The following is a 12,931-nucleotide window of genomic DNA, read 5'->3' as shown; positions in this document are numbered from 1 at the left end:
GCTTTCAAGACTGTGTCTGTATTCTTTCTCTTCTCATACACACACAGCAACTCATATTTTGACACTGCTTCAATCTCTAGTATATTCTTTTATTTTCCTATCTCTAATTTACCTGCTCCAATTAAAAAAAAAACAAAAAACAAAAACCTAACATTGTAAGATGAGAAGAGGGCCCCCAAAGTGCTCATTCAATAAGCAAACTCCCACCCCCTAGGTCTCCTGAATACCCCCCACTTCCCTGAACCCACAGGATGTCTACCCTTTGGGGGTTCAGTTCCTGAAACCCCCACAAGTAAACAGATTTGAAAAAAAAAAAAAAAAAACTTCAGCAAAATGGGAGTTTTAGAATGAGCCACTGTGGAGTGGACTTCCCTATACTGTTCCAGAGGGCTGGGCAGTAAATTCTGGTTGTTCTGCCTCTAAATCCTCCCTAAGAAACCAAGCAAGACGCTGGAGCACCCACGCTGCAGATAGGGTAGAAATTTACAGTAAATGTAGGTACACGATTGCAGCACGCTGCCCTATTGATTATGCAGATTGTGATCAATCTTCTCCCCTCGCCCATTGCCCAAGCCTCTTTCGGAGGACCTCCAAATAAGTTGGTCTGCAACTAGCTATTCTCCCAAAGTAGGGAGAAAAAAAGTAATTTTTTTAAAAAACATAATAAATCCTCAATTGTCCCCACTGAAAGGGCTCGAGTCTTTTTTAAATTCCAAAGTGAATTTATGTTCTGTAATTTGCATTACAGCCAAGCGATCACCGTCTGTCATATTCTTCAAAGGTACTTAACAAACTGCCTTTTAAAAGTCACTAGAACTGGAGGCCAGAAAAAGGCAATCAGCATGCTCCGTCCATACAGTGCTTAGATCAAGTTTCAATAATTGAGACCAATAAAAATTGTCATATTTACCCTACTTGAAAGCAACAAGGGGGAAAAGTTAAGACTGGGTGCCTTTTGAAAGCGCTTGTAATCAAAGAATTTGCCACAGTCGAAAGAATAGCACAACATTGGACAAAAGTCAGATTCTAAGCAACAGCTTCATTCGTAAAGTGATATATATACATATTTTAATTCAAGTTATACAAGAACCCTCCGAGTACTGAGTCCATACACAATTATATACACTGCATGAAATACACTTAGATCTACTCTCCAACAGATATGCAAAAAGATGTACATTAAAATGCATAATGTAAAATTCAGGAACACGGTTTTTGCATCGAGTGGAGCCGGGCGAGGGGTGAGAGTGGGGAACCGAACGTAAACAATCCCAGATTCGCGAGAGCAAAAAAAAAAAAGAAAGAAAAGAAAAAGAAAAAAGGCATCCTCGGATGTCTCCGAGCTCAGCTGGCGGAGGAAGGCCGGCCAGGCGAGGTCTGGCCCTGGCCAGCGGCGCAGCCCGGAGCCCCCGGGAGCCCCTAGTGTCCAGGGCAGAGTCCCCTCTGGGCGCTCGCGGCGCTGCCAGTGGGGCAGGGCGGAGAGCGCGCAGGTAGAGGATCGCGCGGCCGCCTCGCCCCCTCCAGGACCCCGGGGCTCCGAACGGGCTCCCGCGTCCCCGGCAAGTCGAGCCCCGGCGAGGAAGGCGCTCGCCCGGCCGCCCGGCCAGCGGTGGCGGCCGCGGCAGCAGCAGCGGCTGCGACCGCGGCGACTGCTCCGGTCTGGGTGCGCGCCCCGCGCGGCGGCTCAGCCCGGGGCCACGGCGCCTCTCGGGGTGGGGCAAAGTTGGGGGCCGGGAGCGGCGGGGGCGGGGGCGCTCGGCACCGCGGACCCCCCCACACTCCCCCCACCGCCGGCCGCCGCCTTTGTCTCTGAGCTGGGACCCCGGCCGCCCTCCCGCCCTCGGCCCGCGCCCCGGCCGGCCCTGCCTGGCGGCGCCGCCAAACTCGCCGCGCGGGCCTCGCCCCGGGCGCCTCCACCCTCCCGGGGGTCGCCGGCGGCCGGCGGCGGCGGCGGCGGCGCGGGGGCCGGGGAGGAGGGGGCGGCCCGGGCTCGGCGGCGGCGGCGGCGGCGGCGGCGGCAGCGGCGGCGGGAGGAGGAGGAAGAAGAAGAGAAAGAGAAAGTTTGGCGCAGGGGGAAGGCGAGCGGGACGCAGCGAGCGAGCAGGGCGCGGGCGCGGGGAGCGCGGGCGGCGGCGGCCGGGCGCGGGAGCCGGGAGGGGGCAGGACGAGCCCCATGCAAAGCAGCCCGGGCGCCCCGAGGAGCCCCGCGTCCGGGCGGTGGCGGCGGGAGGAGGAGGAGGAGCAGGCGGCGGCGGCGGCGGCGGCGGCGGGAAAAAAAAAAAAAAGAGGGAAAAGTTGCCACTTACGCGGTTGCTTCTCCGGCGGCGGCGGCTGCAGCGGCGCTGCTGGCGACGGCGGCGGCGGCGGGAGCTGGCGGCGCTTTTAATCCCGAAAAGAGGCGCTCGGGCCGCGGAGCCCATCAAGGCAGCAGCGGCGGCTGGCGGGGGTCGGCGGCGGCGGAGGACGCGCTGCTGGCGGCGGCGGCGGCGGCGGCGGAGCTGGAGCGCGCTCGGCGGAGCCCGGGGCGGGAGGCGGCCGCAGCCGGGGAGCCGGAGCCGCCGCCGCCGCTGCCGCCGAGCAGCATGGTTGGCGGGGAGTTTACAGCCCCCGGAGCGGGCAGGGGCCACGGAGGAGAAGCGGCGGCGGCGGCGGCAGCGGCTCTAGGCTGTAATTGGGATGCAAAGCAGGCGGCGGCGGCGGCGGCTGCGGCCGGGAGGAGGAGGAGGAGGAGGCGGCGGCGGTGGCGGCTGCAGCGGTCGGAGGGGACGCGCTGGAAGTGGGAGCTGATGAGTGAAAAGAAAAAAAAGTCTTTGGATCTTTATTCTGCTAATTAGTTTCCTGCAAAAAATGGCTGTGATTAATTCAGTGCGCATGTGCTTCATTACCCAGGCACGACGGGAAGGGCTAATTAGCCACCTTCTGGATCAATAAGATTCAGCAAAAAAGAAAAGGGGGAGGTGGAGGGAGGCAGAGGGGAGGAAGGGAGGAAAAAAAAAAAAAAACCAGGGGAAAGTGATGAGCAGGGCAAGGAGAGCAGGAAGAGAGGATGGGAGAAGAGCCTAGGAAGAGGGAGAGAGGCACCAAAAGTTTATGCATGTATTAAAAAACACACACACACACACGACACACACACGACCGCACACACACACACACGCGCACACACACCGAGAAGTGGAATGCATAGGAGCAACAATAGGAACCTGGCTAAGAATTTTTTTTAAGATTTTTTTTCTTTCCTTTCTTCTCCCCCCCCTTCTCTTTTCTTATTCTTTTCCCCTTTCTCTCTCTCTCTTTCTCTCTGTCTCTTTAAGCAAATGCAGCAATGTTTAGATTAACTAGGAAAAGAGCATCTCCAAAGAAGGGGGGCATTAGTGGAGGGGGACAGCTTAGAGTAAAGGTTTAAGTGAAAGAGCAGAGACTTAGAGACCACTTTAAATTGCAAATCTGAGATTTTTTAACTGAAGGAAAATTAGCTCCCCCCCAAATCAGAGGACGAATGAGGAAAATATGGAGAAAACTTTAACACATACCATAGACTAGACAAATAATATATGTTAATTTTGTCTTCTGAAATAAGACGCAATCAATCTCTGGTTCTTTAGAAGGAGAGGAGAAGAGAGGTGTGGTGATTAGAAGAAATAAAAGGGAGAAAGTGAATCAGAACTGAAAGGGGATAACTTTAGGAAAGACAAGAAAAGGAAAAGTTGCACTTGGAAACAAGTCCAACTTTCTACCTTTCTGGACTTAAGAGAAAAGTAAAATCAATTTTCTCGTGTGAAACCTGGAAAGCAGATGTTTTCAAAACACAGGAAGCTATTTTGCCATCAAAAGCAGGGATGTAATAAAGGCAGCGAAAAATAATTTCAGACTAAATTCATAAGAGAGAAAGCCAATATATTTAAATATAGAGGAAAGGTCTAGGGTGTAGAAAGGGGAAATTACATACCCCTTCCCTAATGCCAAAAAAAAAAAAAAAAAAAAAAAAAAAAAAGTCTTACAGCTACCTCCAAGAGTTTGGAGCAGAGTCACGAAGCCAAAGGGCTTGAAATGAGAGGATGGATTTCAGATAAAGACTAGGAGCAGTACATCCCACTAGAGCCCAAAGGAGATCCCTGGAATCAAAGACAGCAGCCAGGGACCCTTGCTACTGTACCGATTCCCAGTACATGAAAGCCATCACTTAGGCTGCTGCACGGTACCTCCAAAAAGCAAGCAAACAAATGCAGGAAGAACAAGAGTCTCTCTCTCTCTCTCCCTCTCTCTCTCTCTCTCCCCCCCTCTCCCCCCTCCCCCCTTTCTCTGTCTCTTCCCCCCATTTCAAATCCTAGCCTCAGCGTCACTGCTACTGCAATAGATTTTTTAAAAATGACAAGTTGTGTTTATGTAAGTTCTAAATATGAACTAATACCATTGAAATTACAATGTCTGGAATAAAATAAAATGCAATCAGCACTTTAAGTGATCTGCAAACAAATGTAAAAACATTTATGTTTTTGAAGGCATTATTAGTAAACCCTGGAACATCAGATATCTCGCTAAAACTTATTTTTCTTGGAAAAAAATTTTGCCCTAGCCTACCAAGATTATTTATTTTAGAAGGAATTTGGGAATTAATCAGGAAATCTGTTTGATTAGAAAGTAATTCTTCATTTTGAGAGATTTTTCCAATGCTCTTAAGAGCATGCAGCTTCTTAGTCAAGACTAGAGAGAAAAAAACCGGTTTAGGATTTTGCAGGGTTACCTCATCTAATCCTTCTGAATTCACTCTGGGAAATAATGCTATTTTATTTAGACGGGGGGAAAAAAAGAAAATACATTTAGAAAAATCAGGGGTTTCCTCTCTGTGAGCCAAATCTGGGTTGCCATTCAAACTTTTCCTGGCTGCTTTTCCATGCAGGACAGCTGATCAATAAAGCCAAGTCCAGCCTGGCTTGCTACAGGTTTCACCAGTCAGTGCTTGCAAAACCTTTGTCATTTTCTAAAAATAAAAAAGCTAAAAGTTATTGTAGAAGAAGGGGCTTTTTTTTGTCCCCTGCACAATGTGTCTTTTGTGAGGTTAATGCCATTCTGGGCTCTCGATAGCCCTGGACAATGGGGAACTCTCTAGGAGCCTGCAAAGACTCTAGCTTTTTTCTTTCTTGCTTTTTTTTTTTTTTTTTTTTAAAGGAAGGATGAAACATTCCTACAGTCCAAACACAACCTCTACTTTGATTAAATAAATATTTATCTTTATTGTAGCCATTGTATATTTTTACCTTCAGTTTGTCCGGTTTCTGATTATTATTTTAAATTTTTCAATGGCAACAGTTAATCTTTTTTTTTTCCCTTTCAGTCCAAAGGGCAGGTCAGTGTAAAATGTAGCTGACTGAAGGAAGACTGGTAAATTCTGAATTTTTCCATAATATATCAGGTAAGGAAAATTGTTCAGACCCTCAGGAATATATTCACTTCCTTTTTATCTGTCTTCACGAATCTTCATAAAGCTGTTTATTTTTTTAAAGATGTAGTAGAATTAAACTTCTCTTTGTAGATCTTGAAAAATCACTTAAATACTATGTATTTATTTTCTTTTAAAATGTAAATAGTACTAGAAGTGAACTTGTAGCTTGTTTCTTATATAAAACAGTGCGGAGGAAGTCAGTATTTCCTTTGGTATAAGCTATTTGGAGGAAATTCTGGATATAAATGTATTTCATGTTACAATATAGGAAAATGTCAGCTTAATCTGGTAAATACTTATGCTAATTTTACTGAGTGAATTCGTTATAAGGAGGAGAGGTACCAAGCTCGTATGATTGAATAATGCTTAGACGATAATCCAGCATCTATATGGATTATTTTACGTACAAAATGAAAAAAGAAGGAAACAAGAAATTCAGAATCTAAGTCTTTCATTTAGCTAGCAAGAGGGCAGAAAATTTTAGACCAACCTGTTTTTAAGACATTTAGGAGGGAAAGTGGAATGTAGGCTAAATATTGCATTGCTGTGTACATTTCTCTAGCTCTCATTCAAATGAATGGATATAGATATAAAAACAAAAATATATGCATAAAGGGGTACATAAATATACATTTGAATGACTTCAGATGTCTTTGCATTTGTGTGTGTGTGTGTGTGTGTGAATATATCTGTGCACACAGATATACAAGGTGTACATAAATTCAGGTACTGGGCAGAGCTGTGTGAGTGCCCGCTCGCTGGGGGTTTGTGTTTCCAGATCTGTTTGAAGCCACTTCTTTGCAAATATAACACAAAAATGTTGATTTAATGATGAAGATGTGAATGGTGAATTTGAGTAAGAATCTGCTCCCCTGCAACGATCAGAATAAGGGGTTGCAATGTGAGCAGCTATTATTTGGTCCAAAGGCTAAAGAGGCAATGGGCCATCTTAAGGGGCAAGGAGGATGAAGGGGTCTTAGGAGATCTCACTTGGAAAAAGCCTAGCTCTGGGCCCTGGGTTTTCTTCTGCAGGGGGATTGTGGACACAGAAACAAAAAAAAAAAAAAAAAAAAAAAAAAAAGAAAGAAAGAAAGAAAGAAAAAAAAACCCCGTATGGAGGCAGGAGAGGTTGAAAGGACGCCTCGCCGTACAACTCCAGAGCTAGATCTAAGGAAGGGGTTGGAGGGTGAAGAATGTGCGAGTCCCTTTTTGAATGTATTGTTATTCTAAGTCTATTGTATGTACGTGTTGCAGTCCTTTCATTTCCCACAACATATGGATTCCATAAATGCAGACATGCTGAAGTGCATCTGTCTGGGTAGTTAACATGATCTAAACATCCCTCCTCGTTCCGCTAACTCCGGCTCTTCTTCGGGCTCCTCGGCAGCGCTCTGGGCCAGCCGGCCCGTGCCCCAGGCTCGCAGCGCCGGGCGGCCTCGTCCTTTTGTGGTCTCTGCACGGGATCCAAGGTGCCGCGCGGAGGAGGCGGGCTGCTCGCAGTGCCGGGGTCAGAGGCGCCGCCACCGGCGGCCTCTGCGCGCGCGGGGAGGAAAGGGTTAAGCTGCCCGAGCCCGGGGAAGGGGCTGCGCTCATCCTGGAGCGAGGTGCAGCCACCGGCAGCTGTGATTTAGGGGTCAAGTCCGAGAGCACCTTTCTCCTGCCTCTGGAAATGGCAGAAGATGAGATAGGGAGGGAGAAACTAGAGAGTGGCAGCCAGGCGCAGCACGTGGGCTCCATCCATCCGACACCCCCATCGCCCAGATCCACCCCCTGACCCCCAGACAAATCGAACAGTTCCCTTTTCTGGTAGGGATGTGGGGTGCAGTTCTTCTGAGCCCATCCAAGGCGCTGCCCTAAGGTTAAGCCACTGTGCCCTGAGCCTCAACCACCAAATCTCAAAGTTTGCTCTCAATGCGCCAGGGAGTTAGTAGATGAGTCTGAGTAAAAATCACCGCCCCCCTCCCCGTTTACGAAAACCAGGGGTGTCCCTGGCAGGACTAGGCCGTTTGAATGTTGGTGCCAGACCCTCAGACTGCTGTCATGGTCCCCACAGTCATAAGCGGATGTACACAGTGGTGCCCACTACATGCAGCTTCTTGCTTTGTGCCTATATTCTTGCACAAGAGCTTGCTTTCCCCCAACTCAGGTGGACTGGGGAATACTTTTGTCAAAATATTTTTTTACACCTGTAAGGTAACCAAAAACCAAATTCAGATGTGTTTCTGGGGCTTTTTCACGAGAAAAGAGCAGAGGGTCTGAAGTCCCCTTTTGTCACGGTTCAGTGTCCGGCCCAGCGAGGTTGAGGGTCCCCGCACCCAGGTGACGTTCTGGGGGCTGTAGGGATGCACACCGTGCCCACAAAAGGCGCTTTAATTGAGAACGAGCTTCCCAAATCCAGCTCCATAAGGATGGCATTTAGGACGACAGCTCTTTCGGAAAGTTACTCCAAGAAAAAGGAGTTTTTTGGTGGGAAAAGAAAACTGGCTCGAAATGACAGAGAGAAAGGGGAACTAGATCCCTGGGGCACAGGAGGCAGGTGGGGGGTGCGGTGTGAAGATAAGGAGATGAGCCAGGAGGTACATGGACAGGGCGTGTGGGGCGCGGCCAGGGAGGTTCCACGACGCCCTCCCCTGACTCTCACTCGAGCTACCAGGGTGAGGATGAATCACCTCGATTTTAGCTTCTGCTTCCAGGGCCAAGAGCAGACCAGCTGGTCTAGAAGGCAGCTGAGGTCTGTCTTCTGAGCCCTGCCGCCCCTAACCCTGCCAGAGCCTCCAAACCGCGGAAATCAAACCAAATTGGCCGCTCAAATCTAGAGAGGTTTCATCCCTGGGGCAAGGGGGAGGGAACAAGCCTTTTTTTTTTCTTTTGAACTCCCGATTCAAAAGAGACCACAACCTACTCTTGAGTGTCATCTCCAGTACATGGATTGTGGGTATGTTTCATTCTTTCTTTTTTCCTGTTTCTCAGAAGTAAAACCTTTAAAGAATTAGCACCAAACTTGGAGCGCCCGGGTCCTTGAAAGAGTTCCAAATGATAAAGCCTGCCCTTCATTTCGAATACATGGCGCATTGTGAAAATGCAGGGCAATTAGTCAGTTCCAGGGTTTGAGTCAGATTCTCAGTTTTCTCAGCTCCTTTGCAATGGAAATCTGAAATCCAACCTTGGGGCAGGAGGCGCGGAGCCGGTGGCTCTCCCGGGTTCCGCACCGCCTGCACCGCCGGCTAGCGCCTGACTTCCCTTTTGGTGACCTGGTAGGTACTAGAAGTTTGCACCACATCTAAAGCCTGGGGCGGGTGAAGGAGAGAGAGAACCAACTTCATCACAACGCAACAAAGTGAACAACTCGAGGGCAAGAGACCCTCAGTCGGGCCGTGTTCGCTTTAGGGATTTCCCAGGGCATAACTTGGGAGAATGATCGAGACTTCTTGCTTGCCAGCCTGAGCCAGGAAAAAAGGAAACCCTGCGATGGGCGGGCGGCGGGCTTGGGAGCAGGGCTGTGAGTGGGCAACTGAGACCTGGCTCCCATCTGCACGTAGCCCTCCTGGACCAGCGCCGGGAGACGGTGCCCACGGTGGCACGTGCATTGTTGACACGCAGACACGCAGGCGTGCGCTAATGGAGGGATGCGCGGCTGAACAATCCCCCCACCCCACCCCACCCCATGCTTGCATTTTTTGCAGGCATGGCTTATTTAATGGCCAGGGAATTGAGTGCCTCTTACCCACCACCCCCATCCCTTTATTTTTTTGCTGAGAAATGTAAAAAGGAACCTAAACCGTGTATATATTCTGAATAAACGTGAGGGTTTTTTTTTTTTTTCTTGAGAAATACCTAGCGCCATAATTTTCTGATTTAAGGGGGCGAGGGAAATCTTTGAAGTGAAGGAAATCAGTGGGGGACGAACTAGCTTTTCCTGATTTTGTGTGTGTGTATGTGTGTGTGCACGCGCGCGCATGTGTGTGTCTGTGTGCCTCTCCCCAAAGCCAGTAATGGGATTTAAAATGAGAGATTCCCAGTCCTCGTCCTCCCTCCCATTCAATTTCGCTCTCTTCGCCCCAGAAAACATCTGCGGTAACCGGCTGCACGTCTAAAGGGACGGTTTAAAGAAAAACAGGGTTTGGGGAGCGCATCAACTTTATCTTTTTCAAATAAAGTTGAAAAAAAATTCCAAGGACAATTTAAGCAACAAACGACATCGAACAGATATTTTTCCAAGGCAAAAAATTTCCGATTCGTTGGTTTCCTATTCTCAGAAATAGAGAAAAAGGCGAATCCGATCTTTTTTGTGCGCTGACGGCACGAAATTTGGAGCCCGTACTTGGTTAAGGCTGGTGGGTGCAAGGCAGGGCGCGGCCCCATGGGCCGGCAGGAGTCCGGTGCGCACTGGGCCTGGAGCGCACCCGCTGGGGCTCCGGCTAGCCGGGCTCCCCGTGGGGTGGCCTAGAGCCCAGCCTGTGTGAAGGCTGCGGGCAGGGCACTGGTCCCCTGTGGACTCGGGGCGCGCCCTCGCAGCCACCTCCCTGTTTAATTCCAGAGCTCAGCGGGCTGCAGGGACATTCGACGCCAGTTTCCTCTGGCCCGGGCGTGAGACGCACCCTTCTCGTGTCTGCTCTTCCGTACCTCTGGGCTGGATGTTGTATAGACCAGGCCCCTTCCCTCCCCACTCTCTCATTCCCAAAACCTTATCACCGAGAATTCGACAGTTGGCCTGAGATGCTGATCCCAGTTCACAGAGCCAGCGTGCGCTCCCCTAATGCCCGGCACACCCAACTCCATTTCGGGACCCTTTTTTTTTTTTCCTGCGGGCTCTGGACTCCCGGAGGAAGCCCCGGGCCCTCCTGTCCCCGGAGACACCGGCTGAGGCGCTTAGGCCGGTGCAGAGTCGCCGCACTGGGACCCAGGTGCCCCTCACAGGTGCACGCAGGGCATGGCCCAGCGGCCCCTCGGATGGGCGGGGAAACAGGCCCGGGCGGAGCAATTCGATCACCCCATTATGCCCCTGCGGATGCCCAGAAAAGCCACCACTACCGGGGGCCCGCCCCATCAGTGGCCTGGGAAGGAGAGGGCGCGGCGGGGGGCGTACCTCACGCCCAGCGCCCTCGCTGCCCAGGCCCCATGCCTGCCTCCCGGTCACCCTAACTCCGCACCCGGGGCTGCTGGTGGTTCACTTCTCTTTCCGTCGTTCTCGCCGGGCTGCCCAGTCTCTTTAGGGCCACAGATGCGCCCACACCCCCCTGCCCCGCGGGACACCGAGGTGTGGGCACCGAGGTGGGGACCCTGAAGCCGATTGTAGGAGGACGCTGGACCCCGATGTCCCCTGGAGCCCCTTCCAGCCAAGGCCTGGAGAGGGAAGGCGCCTCTGTACCCCTCAGCCCCAGGTGCAAGAGCTGGGAGTGGAGAACCCCCGGGGCCCTGCTCACCTCCAAGGCAGACCAGAAACCGGACCGGCCAAGGAGGCGGGAGTGCGTGTGTAGAGTTAGCGAAGGGCCGACTAGAGGGGTGCCTGTGTTTGCGTGTTTGGTGCTGCACGTCTCCCTCCCTCTCATTCTGTCTGGGAAGAAAAAGGAAAGCGGGCAGATTTGCGCCGACCCCTCTTTCCACAGCCTGGGAACGCTGCAGCAGGAAGAATTGCTCATAACGACACTTAAGCCTCGACACTTGAATGCTAAAGGTTAAACTTGCAGTCTTCAGGGAAGGGCTTCCTGCAAACTGGAACAGTGGTGTGTGCTGCCATGGGCGCTCCTCCACCCCAGCCTGGTCCCTCCAGGTACAGCTCACAGCACGGCTCTTGGCATTTGTGAACTTCAGCGAAAGGAGCCCCTGGATTCTGGCTTGTCCCTGCCCCTCACCTTCAGGGAACCTCTTCTTCCTGGTTTCCCCCATTATTTTGCCTGTGGCTGGTTGATACCTCAGTTTGTCCCTGGGATCCTGCCCTATGGGTTCCAACGAGTTCCTGCTGTGGAGCTGGAATGAATCCACCTTTGCAACAAAGATGCAGGGTTCACACAGGTGGACACTTTGGGAGAAACTGCATTCATCCCTTTTCCCTTTGCACAGAGCACTTGGTGGCCCCTGCAGCTTGGCACAGATAAAACCAAGGCTAATAGACTTAATTTAGTGCCCAGCCTTGGAGGGGTCTGCAGAGAGATACTGGCTATAAAGAGGCAAGCGGGGGACAGATTGTCAGGTGGAAAGCTTCCCCCAAAAGAATAGCCAAGGGAGTTTCTATTCCACAGACCAAGGGCCCCTCCCTCAACCCCCCACCAAATGATGGTGAGATTCAATTTAGCACCACTAAAAAGGATATTCCAGTAGGAGACAGATGGTAAAGAGAATGGAGGTTAGCTCTCAGGAGCCAGGGAAGGTGGCTCTTTTCCTTCCTCCCAGGACAGCCCACATTTGCTGAGCACCTACCATGCCTTAGCTCCCTGCCAGGCACTTTGCAAATAATTGCATTCAGTTCTCCCAGCAACCCTGGGAAACTGATATTATTATTAGTCCCATCTTATAGATGAGGAATACCAGATTCAGAAAGGTTAAGTCACTCTCGTAAGGTCACACAGCTATTAAGTGGCTCAGCTTGAATTTGAACCTGGGCCTGTCAAGCTTTAAAGCTATTTCTATTATACCAGTTGCCTCTCATCAAGGTCAGGAGAATCAGGGGACCCAAGGGATGAGAATAGATAGATGTGTAGGGCACATGGGCTGAGGGGCAGGAAAGAAAAATATTCCGGGAAGGGTGCTCTGGTTTTATATGGATTCACGGCTAGATTCAAGACTAAGAGACAAGTCACTGATAGGCATGGGGGATGTTATTCACTAAAGGGAAAAAGGCCAAAAGGGACAATGCAATAGAGAAATATCAACAAAATCCTAGGATTACAGGGTTTGAACCCATGTAACAATTGCCTGGTGTGCCCCTTGGTTTTCCAGCCTCGGCTGGCCATACCAGGGGAAGTTCATACCAGTCCTTTTTGTTTTTCTTTGTAAATTTTCTGACAGTGTCTGAAGCTCAGACAAGTTCCTTACTTCTGTGAGTCAGCAGGGCTAACAGGAAGGGATGATCAGATGACCAACTGCTCATGAAAAAATATGAGGAAATCCAGTAGACGGGGAATAAGAGCAGGCAGAGATAGATATCCAAAGGCAGGCCCCTTGGGAACTCCTGGTCACTTGAGTGCTCCATTTGCAGGCCCTAAGGTAGGGAAGGCTGTGGGTGGGGCAGTTCCACAGCTCCCTTGAAACAAAGATGATGCCTGCTTTGCCAATATTGAGGCTTGGCCACATGATGGTCGTCCACCAACTCTGGCCTCCATGCGCACTGCAGTTACTGACCACTCCTTTGGGAGAACCTGCAACAAGGGGGAAGGGTGGTCAGTCCAGTGGTATGGGCTGATCACTCTTTGCCGTGCTTGGCTGGGTTGACTCTGACTGATAACTGCCCAAGTGTGAGTATGTGTAACTGGGCAGGACTGGCGAGGCCCAGCC

Source organism: Macaca thibetana, chromosome 20 (assembly GCF_024542745.1).
Source record: "Macaca thibetana thibetana isolate TM-01 chromosome 20, ASM2454274v1, whole genome shotgun sequence".
Taxonomy (NCBI): domain Eukaryota; kingdom Metazoa; phylum Chordata; class Mammalia; order Primates; family Cercopithecidae; genus Macaca; species Macaca thibetana.
The sequence above is the reverse complement of the archived record's forward strand: the minus strand, read 5'-3'. Positions refer to the sequence as shown.